Source organism: Podarcis vaucheri, assembly GCF_965113315.1.
Source record: "Podarcis vaucheri genome assembly, chromosome: 7".
Taxonomy (NCBI): Eukaryota; Metazoa; Chordata; class Lepidosauria; order Squamata; family Lacertidae; genus Podarcis; species Podarcis vaucheri.
The window spans coordinates 50,257,188-50,272,129 of NC_138765.1; positions in this window are offsets into that span (position 1 = coordinate 50,257,188).

A 14,942-nucleotide genomic window follows, 5' to 3' on the forward strand; every position below is an offset into this window, starting at 1 on the left:
GTATGTACACAGGGAGACAGACAGATGATGTGAACAGTAGGGCTCAAATACCACAAAATATAAGAGGTGCAATTTAGAATCCCCTCCCCCTTCTTGTGTATCAAATGAGGATAGTGCTTCATACATTTGATAAAGTTCCCTCTAGTACAGAGGTAGGTAACCTCCAGTCTATGGGCCAAACTTGGCTGGCCAGGGGTTCAGCCAAGCCCGTTTTCCCAAAACCATGCCCACCTGCCCCACACCTGATGTTTTATGTGACAACAGGTGTGGGCTAGATAGAGACACAGCTGCCAGTGCCAATTGGGAGCCTTAAAGTGCACTGGCAAGGGAAAACTGGCAAGGGTAACCCCACAAGCCTCAGGTGCTTTAAAGCACTTTGCAAACACTGTGTGGTGCTTTGAAGTCCCAACAATGGGACCTCAAGGCTCCCAATCGCCTGACACCATTGTGACATCAGGTGATTGAGAGGGGATGGCCTTGCCTGCCTGTCCAACTTGGCCCATAAGCCTAGGTCTGATAAGGGTTTTGCCTGAGGAGCCAAAACGGCTCCCCACTTCTGTTTAGTTCATAAAAGTTTCTGCCACAATAAGGTTTTTAAGGTGCTGTAGGGCTTGTCTGTGTTTTCTGTAACTGATTAACAAGGCTACCCTTCTGGAATCTCCCATGTGCAGTTTCTTATTAATATGAAATGTTGTTTCCCATAATGAAGGTCATATGAGAAAATCTACCCTTCAGTGGAACTCTAGCATCTAGTCCCGGTTGTTGTCTGAGGCAGGGATACTGGCAGAGCCCTTAAGATTGTAACAGAAATGGGCAAGGTTCCTGAGGCCTGTCTCTCTGGGGACTGAGAGTGGAGTGCAGTTATCTACCTGGAATCTTCCCCCCTTTTCTTCTTTTCTTGCTAAGTTGTCAAATGAAAGAAGGGGGAAGAGATCAATTGCACCTACAATATTCTCTTCTAAGCAGAAATTGACAAAACCAGGGTTAGGTGATAAACCCAGTCCCATCCAATTCATACGCTAGAGTGGTGGTACAGTTAGCAAAATTTAGGCTCTGGATTTATCGTCCTTGTGCATCCCAATCTTTAGATGGTGAATCCTGGTGTCTTTGGGGGTGCTCCTGCTCAGTTCTGCTGAGTGGGGCCCTGCCCCAAACTCCTGCCCTGGTGGGAAATGCTTTATTCCAAGTCAGGCCACTGTTTGTTCTTGCTCAGTATTGTGCACAATGACTGGCAACAGCTCTCCAGGGCTTCAGGCAGTGGACATTCCCAGGACCTTCTTCATGAAAGGGAGATGCTCTAACATTGGAACTCAGTATTGTCCAGTGACTTGCAGTAGCTCTACCAGGCAGGGTTTCCTACAAGGGCAATTCCCAGCTGCACCTGGAGATGCTGAGGATTGAGCCTGGGACCTTCTGGGTGCAAAACAGATGTTCTACCATGCAGCTACATCCAGTGCTATTTTGCTAGAAAAAGAGATGCCGGAACTCACCATGAACATCTCCCTTGTTTTATAATGGCAATGGCATCCACATGAGAGGTGCCGGAACTGTGTTCCAGGGAGTTCTAGCTGGGGGAAAAAGCCCTGGCTACATCCCTTTTCCATGGACCAGTTTAGCTCTGGAGCTTCTTCCCAGTCTCTCCCCCTCCCACCATTAAAAACCGAAGCCTCCACTCCTCCCAGCCATTAAAGATAGAAATGGGAGAAAGCAGCTGGGGGCAAGTCTTCCAAACCTGAGTCAGCACAGCCCTCCACCAGCCCCGCAAGATCGTTTGAAGCTCATGAATTTTAACTTAAACTAAAAAAGAGAAGTTTCTTGATGCTATTCTTTTGTTTATTTTTGGATCAAAGTCTTTAATATTTTCCCCCCTCTGTCACACATTGACATTTGCCAAGTTTTTCCTACCACCACAGGGGCTGGAAATAGGCCTTTTGAACATGAAAGAGATTCTCTTTGCAGTTTTATTGCATGGGTTTTTGTTTGTTTGTTTGATTTTGCACTTTAAAAGAATCTACAGACTTGGTGAGGCTTGGATTAAAATTAAAGGAGTTGGCAGCAAGAGGCCTGCCAATAGTTTTCCTGCTCCCTGTTGATGTATCAGGTTGTAAGAGTGCACAAAACCGCTTTACAATGTTAAGTGTTCTTATTCGGCGGAGTAAGGAAGTTAGGAGACTCCTGCTGGATTGAACCATCTAACCCAGCATCCCATTTCCTACAGTGATTGGCGAGATGCTTCTGAGAAGTCCACAAGGAAGGCATGAAGGCAGTGCACCCTACAGTCCCTCCCTCCCCACAACTGATATTGAGCGGCCAACTGCCTTTGAATATGAAAGTTTGCTATGGTCATTGTGGCTGATAGCTGTTCATTGAGTTCTCATTCCCTGAGAATTTGTCTAGTCTAATCCACTTTTAAAGCCTTCTGCAATTTAGATGCTATCATCACATCTTGTGGCACTGAGTTTCACAAGTTAAAAAACCTATTGCCAATCAACTCAATTTAGTTAACCCTAATCCTAGTATGGGACGCGGGTGGCGCTGTGGGTTAAACCACAGAGCCTAGGACTTGCCGATCAGAAGGTCGGTGGTTCAAATCCCTGTGATGGGGTGAGCTCTCGTTGCTTGGTCCCTGCTCCTGCCAACCTAGCAGTTTGAAAGCACATCAAAGTGTAAGTAGATAAATAGGTACTGCTCTGGCAGGAAGGTAAACTGCATTTCCGTGTGCTGCTCTGGTTCGCCAGAAGCGGCTTAGTCATGCTGGCCACATGACCTGGAAGCTGTACGCCGACTCCCTCGACCAATAAAGCGAGATGAGCGTCGCAACCCCAGAGTCGGTCACGACTGGACCTAATGGTCAGGGGTTCCTTTACCTTTACCTTTTAATCCTAGTATGATGGAGAAGGGAGGGGTGGAAATATATCTCTATCCAGCTTCTCTATACCATGCATAATGTTATGAATTTCTATTATGACCTGTCTTACTAGCATTCCCCTTTCCCTTTCCTTCCTGTGCAGAATGCACTGGAAAGTGTGTCACACAACATTTGCTCTAATGTAACATCGTCTAGCCTCACCAACGTCTACTAATCTCCTTGCAAATAAGTCATGATGAATGCCCTAAGAGGATATTGTTCCTTGTGGTCCCCACATTCTCATCTTCCTAATTTTTGGACCCAGAAATAACAACAAACACATGCCGCAGGTTGGGTGAGACAAAGGGGGCCTTTCATCTCTCCTGCCCTTCTGAACAGGAGGCTGAAAGCTATGTGTGTGTTTTAAACTCACACCTCTCTTTTCCAGCAGCTTCTTAGGATGACCTTGTCTGGCTGTTCTCTCTCTCTCTTTTTGTGAGGAGAGCCTGGCTCATGTTTGTAAAGGAGGCTGTGTCGGGGAGGGAGTACAGATGCCATTCTGTAATAATGGGAACGTTTCGGTCCGTTTCCCCACTGGATTTATTGCAAGCTGTGCTGCTGCTGATGCAGTGGCCAGGCGCAGGAACTGAGCTATATTTCTCTCCCCCCCTCAGATTTTAGCCAGACAATTTTGGCTCCTGGTGACCCCAAACGTTCCCATTCCCCTCACCCATTGGCTTGGCCAATGCCACAAAGGCAAAATGGGTATCAGACTATTTGTGGAATCGCAGGGAGGACAGGTCTTCCTCAGCTTTCTCACGTCCTCTATCCATGCCTGTCTCTGTATTTTGGAGGGCAAAAAAAAACCTTTTGCTGTGCTCTCCTGACTTAATATTGGACTAGTTCCTGATGCTTCTCAATCTAAGGAGAGAGAATGGTAGGCAGCCACACAGTACCATCAGGATTTGTGCTTATCTCCAGCATGCTGAAATCATCATTTAATTTTTTATTTTTTTTAAAGGTCTGGGGCTCAAAGCTTGTTTGCAAGGCACATGTCTTGGACTTAAAAAGGCAGCCTTCCAGTATGTATGTGTGTTGATTGATGTCTATTAGGAGTGACCAATATGTAGTTCTCCAGATGCTGCTGGACTCCAGCTTCCATCACCCTGACTATGGGCTATTCTCATCATGGATGTGCATGGTATTTTAAAGAATAAGAGTAAGGTCCTTCAACGGATGAGCACAGTCTAAAATCTGATACAGGGAAGGCAACATAAGGAGGGGGAGGAAGAGAGTGAGAAAGAGAAGATGTTGATCCAGTTAAATTACACATACTTTGAGGGTGATCCAACACATTGTTAAAAGAAGTCCAATTGTGTTTAATGGCTTTTTAACCTGAGGACCACATTCCCTCATGTAGAACCTTTCAGGAAGCACATGCCAGTGGTTGGCAGGCCAGAAGCAAAAGTGGGCAGAGCAATGGATGCAACTTGGATCTTTCTACAGCAGGTTGCATCCCAGCCAGACAAAAGTCAGAGGTTGACACATGCAGGCACACAGACAACACACACGCCTTTCCATCCACTGTTGGGCAGAGAGGGCTACAGGGCCACTTTCAGCCCCTGGACCTGAGGTTCCTCACCCCTATGTAGAGGACTGCAGCCTCAAAGGCTGCGTTTGAGGAGGACTAAGGGCTTGTACCATATCCCGTAAGCCTTGCTTGTTCCGTGCCTAGAAAGCGTGGGTCTGAGCTGTTTTCCGTTTTCCCCACTGCTTTCCCTGGGAAAACCCACTATTCATTGGTACAAAATTCAATCCACGGAAAATCCAATTGATGTCTGCTTTGATTCAGTGGTAAGGAGTAGGTTTTCTCTGGGGGAAAGTGGTGGGACAAGCGGAAGTGTGGACACGCCCTAAGTTGTATTTATTGACTTGCAACAATAGCAGCCTTGTCTCTGGCTTTCTCATGATGCACAGCTAGAGCAAGCCAATTGCACTGGGATTTTACCGGTGTAATGCCTACTGCCGAAACATGCAGTTAGGAGTCCAGGGGCGAACAAGCTCTGCCTTCCAGATATTTGGTGGACTACAACTCCCATCAGCTCCAGCCAGTGTGGCCAGTGATCAGGGATAATGTGAGCTGCAGTCCAACGACATTTGGAGGGCACCACCTTGGCTAGGCTTGAGTAAGACAAACTTGAAGACTCAAAATCTTCTGTAAGTGTTTGTCATTTAGATACTGAGGGTGGTTGTCAAGGCTAGTCCTACTCACAGTAGACCCATTGAAGTTCATTAACTTGACTAAACTAGGTTTGTTAATTTGTGTTTACTCTAAGTAGGGCTTAATTAACTACAATCTTCTAAAACTAAGCAAACACTGGCAGGACTGCCAGACATAAGGAAATTGGTTGATTAAACACTTTTCACCTGTGCTAACACTCCCTACTTTTTCCTTAAAAAAACAGTACACCACAACCAGCACTGTGTTCTGCGCTGCACTCAGCTACCCTGTAAGCATTTTTTAAAGGGGAAAACCCCATTTTTAAAATTCAGGAGAGAGAAGCAGGCAAGAGATGCTGTTTCTTGCTGCAGCAGGCGTCACAGTTTCAGTGGGGAGTGCAGTTTGCCCTGGGTTTTCCCTTAAGCAGGACCATTCCTCCCATATGACTCCTTGTAGCCTGACAGCTCACACACTGGGCTGGGTGCAAGTACAGAAGGCGGTTCCACCTTGGCTGCTTGTTGAGCCCCTTATCTCTGCCCAGAATATGGGTTGCAGCAAACCCTGGGGTGTATCTTGACCCACCAGGCTGGTGCTGAGCTTGTACATATCTATCTGCAGCCCTGGCAGGTGTTCAGCCTGCCCTGAAGTCAGCAACTTAGCAGATGTCTGATGGAGGTAAAAAGGCCCTTGCCATATTGTGCCTTTTTGGCTTTTGCACTCTGCAAACAATTACTGTGGGGCCAGTTTTCATAGGTCTCCCAGTGGAGAGGCAGCAAGGTGAAGTTGGCTACTTCACATGATGGAATTTAGGAAGGCTAGATGAAAGCAAGAACTGATGTCTGAGCGGAATGGTGCAGTGAAACATTGTGAATTGTTGTGCTCAGAATGGGGAGGGAATGTTAGGTGCTCCACTTCAGGCAACAAAATGCTTTGGGCTGGCACTGCAGAGTTTATTTTTGTGTGTGTATTTGTTTATTCCATCTTGGAAGCCAACTCAACATATGTGGAGTGCTCAGTTGGTGCCCACACACGGAGCTCCTTAGCTTCAGGTAAGGTATCTGCCTTATGCACCATATTTTTCGCTCTATAAGACGCACCAGACCATAAGACGCACCTAGTTTTTGGAGGAGGAAAACAAGAAAAAAAATATTCTGAATCTCAGAAGCCAGAACAGCAAGAGGGATTGCTGCTTTCGCTGCTTTCGAAAGCAGCGATCCCTCTTGCTCTTGCTTCTGGGATAGCTGCGCAGCCTGCATTCGCTCCATAAGACACACACACATTTCCCCTTACTTTTTAGGAGGGAAAAAGTGAGTCTTATAGAGCAAAAAATACGGTACCCTTAGACCAGAGCTTTCCAATCTGTGTGCTGCGCGAACACTCCCTGTGCTCCTGGAAAGGGGTTAGTTTAACCTCCAGATTGCTAATAAAACTGAATTACTGTGTTTTGAAATGATGCATGTCTAAACAGTATGTCACCAGCATGAAAAGTTTGGAAAGCTCTGCCTTAAACTATATTCGGGGCTCTTTTCACATTCAGCTTTATTCTACTCACTCTGTGCTGGTAGCACAGGTCCACCTGATCACATTTTCACATTTATGTGTTAACAAAACTTACATGCCACTTGATTGTAAATAGGCTGCTAAGCGATTTACAACCCCCCTCCCCAAACATTTAATTTTATCAGTAAAAGATAGCTAAAAACAGGTACAGGCAGCAACCATTTTAGGTGTGTCCAGTTGACACGCGATCCCTGATGCATGGCTCTTTGGGGACAGAATGGGGGATGAAGATGGGGAAACAGCAGGGTGCTCTTATGCAAACTCCGCCAACAGACACAGGGGATGGGAACAGAACCCCTGTGTGAAATTGTCACTTCTTGTATTTTAAAAATACAAAAATAATTAAAATCAATAGCAAGCTAAAAGGAAATTAAAACATGTGTCAGGTTAGACTTGGCTAAACAAAAACAGACCCTTGTTGTTGTTTTGTTGTTTAGTCGTGTCCAACTCTTCGCGACCCCATGGACCAGAGCACGCCAGGCACTCCTGTCTTCCACTGCCTCCCGCAGTTTGGTCAAACTCATGCTGGTAGCTTTGAAAACACTGTCCAAGTGTCTTTATTTTCCATAGACATCCCTGATTTATTGAAGCCATCCCAGTTTTTTATTTGATTCCGGAATGTCCCACTTTTCCTTAGGATATCCCTATTTTCATTGGAGAAATGTTGGAGGGTATGGAGTTATCTGACCTCCAAGCCGTCTGAAGGCAATTCTGTACAGTGGTACTTCGGGTTAAGAACTTAATTTGTTCTGGAGGTCTGTTCTTAACCTGAAACTGTTCTTAACCTGAGGTACCACTTTAGCTAATGGGGCCTCCCGCTGCCACCGTGCGATTTCTGTTTTCATCCTGAGGCAAAGTTCTTAACCCGAGGTACTGTTTCTAGGTTAGCGGAGTCTGTAAGCTGAAGCGTCTGTAAGCAGAAGCGTCTGTAACCTGAGGGACCACTGTACAGTGGTAACTTGGTTTATGAACTTAATCCATTTCAGAAGTCCGTTCTTAAACCGAATCCGTTCTTAAACTGAGGTGCGCTTTCCCTAATGAGGCCTCCCGCCACTGGTGCCCTTTCACCGTTTGGCTTCCAATCGTAAACCAAGGTAAAGTTCGCAAACCAGGACACTACTTCTGGTTTTGCAGAGTTTGTAAACTGAATAGTTCGTAAACAGGACTGTTTGTAAACTGAGGTACCACTGTGCTGGAACACAGTCCCTGGCCCCAGGCTTCTGATCTAAAAGACAGTACAATACACACAAGGAAAAAGCAATGGGGAGGAAGGAGAGGGATAAAATAAAGCTTGGTCACTAGTTATTATAGTTTCTTTCTTTCTAAATTAGAGCATTTTAATCCTGCTCTTTGTGCAAATATACCACTCAGGATGCTTACAAGACCATAACAATTGCAACATCTAAAAAAAAAAAGGACAGGATCAGCAGTTAAAAATTGTAATGACCAGTTGGGCTGGAAACAGTTCAGGAAGCCTATTGGAATGGCTGCAGATAGGTGATGGCTGAGGGAAAGCCAAAGGCAGCTGGTCCATCAGCAGAGATAATGAATTATGTGTTGCATTCAGTCTGCATCACTACAAAGGCACCCAAGCTAGAAATGTTGCTGGATAAACCCTGACTGCTCAATTTATTTAATGGCTGACTTTTAAACAGATATTCAAGGTGGCTTACTATCAAAATGAAAGCGGAACAGAGTAAGAAAAACAACACAAAATATTAGTAAAACCACAGAGTAGACTAAAGAAGGCTAAGTGGGATCCTTTTCAAAATCTACTCAGAAGTAAACCCCATTCAAGCTTTTCCAGAATTTTCCATTTTGTTCTGTTATTTATTACTCGCCCTTCACCCTCAGGTCCCAGGGTGAGTTACAGCATTCAAACACAATACATAAACTATTTAAAACAAAAATGCATGTTGGGTGTGTCGTACCATTTGTTCACATACACATCAATGAGAAGGAGTATATAGTGTAACACCAATGTTTTTGAATCAGTGTGACTGTGATCTTGCTCCATTGAACTCAATGGTGATTAGTTTTGACTGCATAGATTCAGCTTTTAAAACACTTCAAGCTTTAGCAAAAGGTATTCAACAAGCTGAAAATTCACCTTTTAGCTTTTAATTAGAAATGAAAGCAATCTTGCAAGAAACTGTGCCATTTAAACTGCTAGTGTGAAGTAGGAACCCCAACAAAGAAAAGGAAAAAAGTATCCAACCTCTCCTTTGATTATTTTCTTCATTCTCTTAACTTTCTCAATGCTAATCAGTCACAAACTCACTTGATAGTCTCACTATCACCTCATTCACTTACCATAACAAAGAGGATCTGTCAATTATCCTGGTGCTCTAGCAGATGTTCTGAAAGTTGTGGTGCTGTGCTTCCCGCTATCCTGCACTACATGAATGACAATTCATGTTTTTTCTGTTTGTTCCAGAGCTAAAGTCTTCTGGATCTGCCTGAATTTAAGTGTACAGCAACAAGAGGCATTCTAATTGACAAAATAGTCTATATTATATAAAGTTTTTCTTCAAAAAATGTGATAATTATTTTTATTATGAGAAAAATAGCAGTGTACTGTAGAGTTTTATGGAGATGTCTTATGAGTTTTTAACTGGTTGACCTCCTTGGGCCATTCTGGATAAAGTGGCACAGAACTGTAATCAATCATCCAGGGCTCAGTCCATTAACGGAGCAGCAGTCATGCTGAGCTGCCAAAAGGAGATGCAAATGCCGTAGTCGCCACTCATTTGTCAGCTGTCAGAATTATATTAGTGGTTTACACTACAGGGTGAAGATACAGTGAACCAGTGTGTGCAATTGGGTGTGACACAGCATGTGTTGTGTACAAGAGATGCAAATGCATTAGCAGAGGAGATAAAGGAGCAAAAACAAAAGTGACTTGGGAGATGGTGGGCTCTCCTGTGCTAGAGACATTTAGGTGGAATCTGCATGGTTTTCTCTTAAGGATGCTATGGCTGAATCCTGCGTTGAGCAGCCAGGATTTGACAAGAGGACCTCAATGGTATCTTCCAACACAATGAGTCTAAGGCTGTGGAGTCAGGTTTTCAGACATGCCAGCCATGCTGTTTGTATTCGTTTCAGCATTCTTACCCTGCCAGCTCTGAGTGTTCCCTGGGCATCTACAGTGCTACGTATATGTCTGTGAGCACCTAGAAAGGAATGCTGTGATCACCAATAGTCAGCATGGATTTCTGAAAAATAAGTCATGTCAGACTAACCTGATCTCGTTTTTTGACAGAATTACAAGCCTGGTAGATGAAGGGAACGCAGTGGATGTAGCCTACCTTGATTTCAGCAAGGCATTCGACAAGGTGCCCCATGATATTCTTGTAAAGAAGCTGGTAAAATGCGGTCTTGACTATGCTACCACTCAGTGGATTTATAACTGGCTGACTGACCGAACCCAAAGGGTGCTCATCAATGGTTCCTCTTCATCCTGGAGAAGAGTGACTAGTGGGGTGCCACAGGGTTCTGTCTTGGGCCCGGTCTTATTCAACATCTTTATCAATAACTTGAATGATGGACTCAAGGGCATCCTGATCAAATTTGCAGATGACACCAAACCGGGAGGGGTGGCTAACACCCCAGAGGACAGGATCACACTTCAAAACGACCTTGACAGATTAGAGAACTGGGCCAAAACAAACAAGATGAACTTTAATAGGGAGAAATGTAAAGTATTGCACTTGGGCAAAAAAAATGAGAGGCATAAATACAAGATGGGTGACACCTGGCTTGAGAGCAGGACATGTGAAAAGGATCTAGGAGTCTTGGTTGACCACAAACTTGACATGAGCCAACAGTGTGACGCGGCAGCTAAAAAAGCCAATGCAATTCTGGGCTGCATCAATAGGAGTATAGCATCTAGATTAAGGGAAGTAATAGTGCCACTGTATTCTGCTCTGGTCAGACCTCACCTGGAGTACTGTGTCCAGTTCTGGGCACCACAGTTCAAGAAGGACACTGACAAACTGGAACGTGTCCAGAGGAGGGCAACCAAAATGGTCAAAGGCCTGGAAACGATGCCTTATGAGGAACGGCTAAGGGAGCTGGGCATGTTTAGCCTGGAGAAGAGGAGATTAAGGGGTGATATGATAGCCATGTTCAAATATATAAAAGGATGTCACATAGAGGAGGGAGAAAGGTTGTTTTCTGCTGCTCCAGAGAAGCGGACACGGAGCAATGGATCCAAACTACAAGAAAGAAGATTCCACCTAAACATTAGGAAGAACTTCCTGACAGTAAGAGCTGTTCGACAGTGGAATTTGCTGCCAAGGAGTGTGGTGGAGTCTCCTACTTTGGAGGTCTTTAAGCAGAGGCTTGACAACCATATGTCAGGAGTGCTCTGATGGTGTTTCCTGCTTGGCAGGGGGTTGGACTCGATGGCCCTTGTGGTCTATTCCAACTCTATGATTCTATGATTCTATGTATTTGAGTTTCCCTTGGGCCTTCGGGGTCCTAGCAGTTGCCCAAGAATCCCAGGTGCTGATTTCTGGACAATTCCACTTCCAATTACTGTGTGCAGGCTTGTGAAGTCCAGCATCCTGTTTGTCCCCAGCAGCTCAGAAGCAGGGAAATCACCTTCCCCTGTTGCTTACCTGGTCCCACAGAGCTATCATGACTAATGTTCCTTGATAGACCTAGCTTTCCATTAATTGGTCTAATTATCTTTTAAAGCTCTCTGAGCAAGTGGCCATCGCCTCATCTTGTAACACTGAATTTCACAAGTTAATTAAGTGCTGTGGGAAGAAGTAATTACTTTTGTCTCCTGAATCTACTGCCTATCAGTTTCAATGGGTGGCCCTGAGATATTTTATCATTATGGGGGAAGACAAGAGTGTTCTCTATCCATTTGCTCCCAATGTGCAAAATTTTATAGACCTCTGTTATGTCCCCACCTACCAGATTTTTTTTCTAAATAAGTGCTTACTCGATTGAATGCTTCCCCATACTAAAAAAATCCTTGCCACAAAAAATAGCACACAAAGGGAAAGGATCCTAGCCTTTTTCTCTGACATACTAATTTTCTGTGTGTAGAGAGTGGAGAATGGTTTGGTATGGAAGAATGCAGGTATCATCTGAACCATGCTCTGAAATTTGAAATGGCATATCTGATGGAATGCCTTCTCACCTACCAACTTCCCTATGCATTAAGATGAGACCCTTTTCCAAACTCAGTTTGTAGGAGGCATATAATGCATGGGTCGTCAACTTGATGCCCACAGGTGCTGTGGCACCCATGAGGGCTTCCAATAGCCCCTGGACAGGTACCCCAAACTCTGGAATTTTCATTTTAAAAAGGCTCCAGCTCTCCTAGAAAGTAAGTTATGGAGGAAAATGTGCAGGCATCTTCTAATCAATTTCTGTGAAATGAGAGTGGTGTTGCTCTTATATATATATATTGTGGTATTCCCTGTTCTTATTTTACAGTAGCAGCGTGCGTGTGAACTCCATAATCAGAACCAGCAGGACATAGCTGACTTCCTATGGGTAAGCATAAAGTGGTCAGGGGGTGGTTGTCTCTAATACTGTGTTAAGCCACACTTCCCATGGCAGCCATTTTGTGTTATGCCACATTCCCTCTGTGGCAGCCATTTTCTGAGTGGCACCCCCACAACTTCTGAAAACTTCTGAAAATTTCTTAAAACTTTCTGAGACCAATAAGAGCTGAAATCTTTCTGTTCGGTTCCATAGATCTATTACCTAACAGCATGACCTGAGGTTCTTTATTTTACTGTTTACTATGTTGCAGGCAACATGTTGCTGCCAACCTAGCTGTTTGAAAACATGTCAAAGTGCAAGTAGATAAATAGATACTACTCCGGCGGGAAGGTTAATGGCGTTTCCGTGCGCTGCTCTGGTTTCGCCAGAAGCGGCTTAGTTATGCTGGCCACATGACCCAGAAAAACTGCCTGCAGACCAACATTGGTTCCCTCGGCCAGTAAAGCGAGATGAGCGCCGCAACCCCAGAGTCGTTCACAACTGGACTAAACTTTTTATGTTGCAGGCAAGAGTTCAGTGTATATTCAGACTGGCACAAAGACAGGTTTTCAAATAACTTCAGACTACTTGAAGGTTTGTTTACCACTCTTAATTTAGAAAATCCCAGAGAGGTGCAACAAACCTAATTCTGCACTGCTCGGGTGGCATCTCAAACTCTGTGTTCAGTACTGGGAGCCACACTTTTAAGGAGGACACTGACAAACTGGAAAGTGTCCAGAGGAGAAAGATCAGGAAGGTGAGGGGTCAGGAAACCAAGTCCTCTGAGGAACTTTATGGTTGAAATGGCTGGGAGACATGACAGCAGTCTTCAAATATCTTAATGATGCTTATGCAGGAATTGGGCAGATGATCTCTGTAGCTCAATAACAACTTTCTCTAAGCTGGTACCCTCTCATCAGCCCCAACCAGCATAGCCAATAATAACAGAGATACAGGGAATAGAGGCCCAAAATACATTGGGGGCACCACATTTGGAAAGGCTGCTCTGGCAAGCAAGGCTATATTGTTATTATAATTGTTTTATTCGTGATTTGTTAATTACCGTATTTTTCCGTCTATAAGACGACCCCATGTATTGGAGGATTCAGATTTAAGAAAATGGGGGGAGATATATCCGTGTATAAGATGTCCCCCTAATTTTTTTACATTATTTTTTTTTGGGGGGGAACCAAGTCTTATACACGGAAAAATACGGTATTTTGTATTATTTATGCTGAGTTTGTTATTATGTTATTTATTGTTTGTAAGCCACTTTGGGATTCATTTGAATTAAAATCGGCATAGCATGACAACAAATCAATCAGGTATTGCTGGATTACAACACCCACCATTCCTGTCCATTGGCCATGATGTCTGGGGCTAGGGGAGTCAAGGGCCACAGGTTCCCCATCCCTGCATTGCAGAAACTCTCCGATGGTAAGAACTGGCTGACAGTGAAACAAACTGTCCTTCACTGGAGGTATTTAAACAGAGGCTATATTATATGGCTATAAGTCAAGACATGACTGAAGATCCTGCCTTGAGAATAGTTGGTTGGACTAAATGACCTCTGAGATCCGTTCTACCTCTATGGTTTCAGCAACATGATTGTGTCATTGGATTTGTGGGAGTGGAGGCCCTCGAGCTGCCATCCTGCCACTTGGTGCTTAAGCTCACACCTAACAGTGTCACCAGGGACATGGGTAGCGCTGTGGGTTAAACCACAGAGCCTAGGACTTGCCGATCAGAAGGTCGGCGGTTTGAATCCCCGAGACGGGGTGAGCTCCCGTTGTTCGGTCCCTGCTCCTGCCAACCTAGCAGTTCAAAAGCACGTCAAAGTGCAAGTAGATAAATAGGTACCGCTCCGGCGGGAAGGTAAACGGTGTTTCTGTGCGCTGCTCTGGTTCGCCAGAAGCGGCTTAGTCATGCTGGCCACATGACCCAGAAGCTGTACGCCAGCTCCCTTGGCCAATAAAGTGAAATGAGCGCCACAACCCCAGAGTCGGTCACGACTGGACCTAATGGTCAGGGGTCCCTTTACCTTTTAACAATGCCACCAGGAGCAGGGCATATGTTGACAGTGCACTCCACCCACAGCTACACATGCACTGTTCCTGGATATGCATGGCTGATGGGGCAGGACATTGGTTGCTGTGTATGTACCTGACCCCCCCCCCCCCGTTCTGGCAGGGCTAACAGGGCATTGATAGTTGTGTGCATATTTAACACCTGAGCATGCCTGCACAGGTGTGAAGCCTCTGCACCCCACCTGGTTTTCTGTGCACTGCTGTAGGATGTGGCCTAATTATAGCCCTGCAGCCTAAAATACTAGAGTCATTTATCTGGGAGAAAATCCTACTTAATACAACTTCTGAAAAGATGGGAATAGGATTTCACTGTTAATGGGCCTCTGCATTTCCTGCAGGATCCAACAGATGGTGATATTGCATAAAGAATACTTCTCCATCTACTAATGCTCCTACACGTAATTAAACACCCACTAATTTTGGAATTGTTATAATCATCCACAATAGTTCCCGGTTTGAGTGAAACCATCACTCCAATGCATTAGCCAGAATTCAGGGGACTGAGGCTCAGAGACGTTCTTCAGAATTTAATCAAACAAAATTTCAAAAAAATAACAAAGTGCTATACAATTATAAAATCACCAATCACTATACAACAGAGGAAAAGTGACTGTGAAAACAATTTAAACTGAGGACAGAAGAGTAAAATTCAGAGAGCTACAACAGCATAAAGCAATAATATAATTTTAAAGGCCTGGGGGAATGAAAAGGGAAGTGCGGA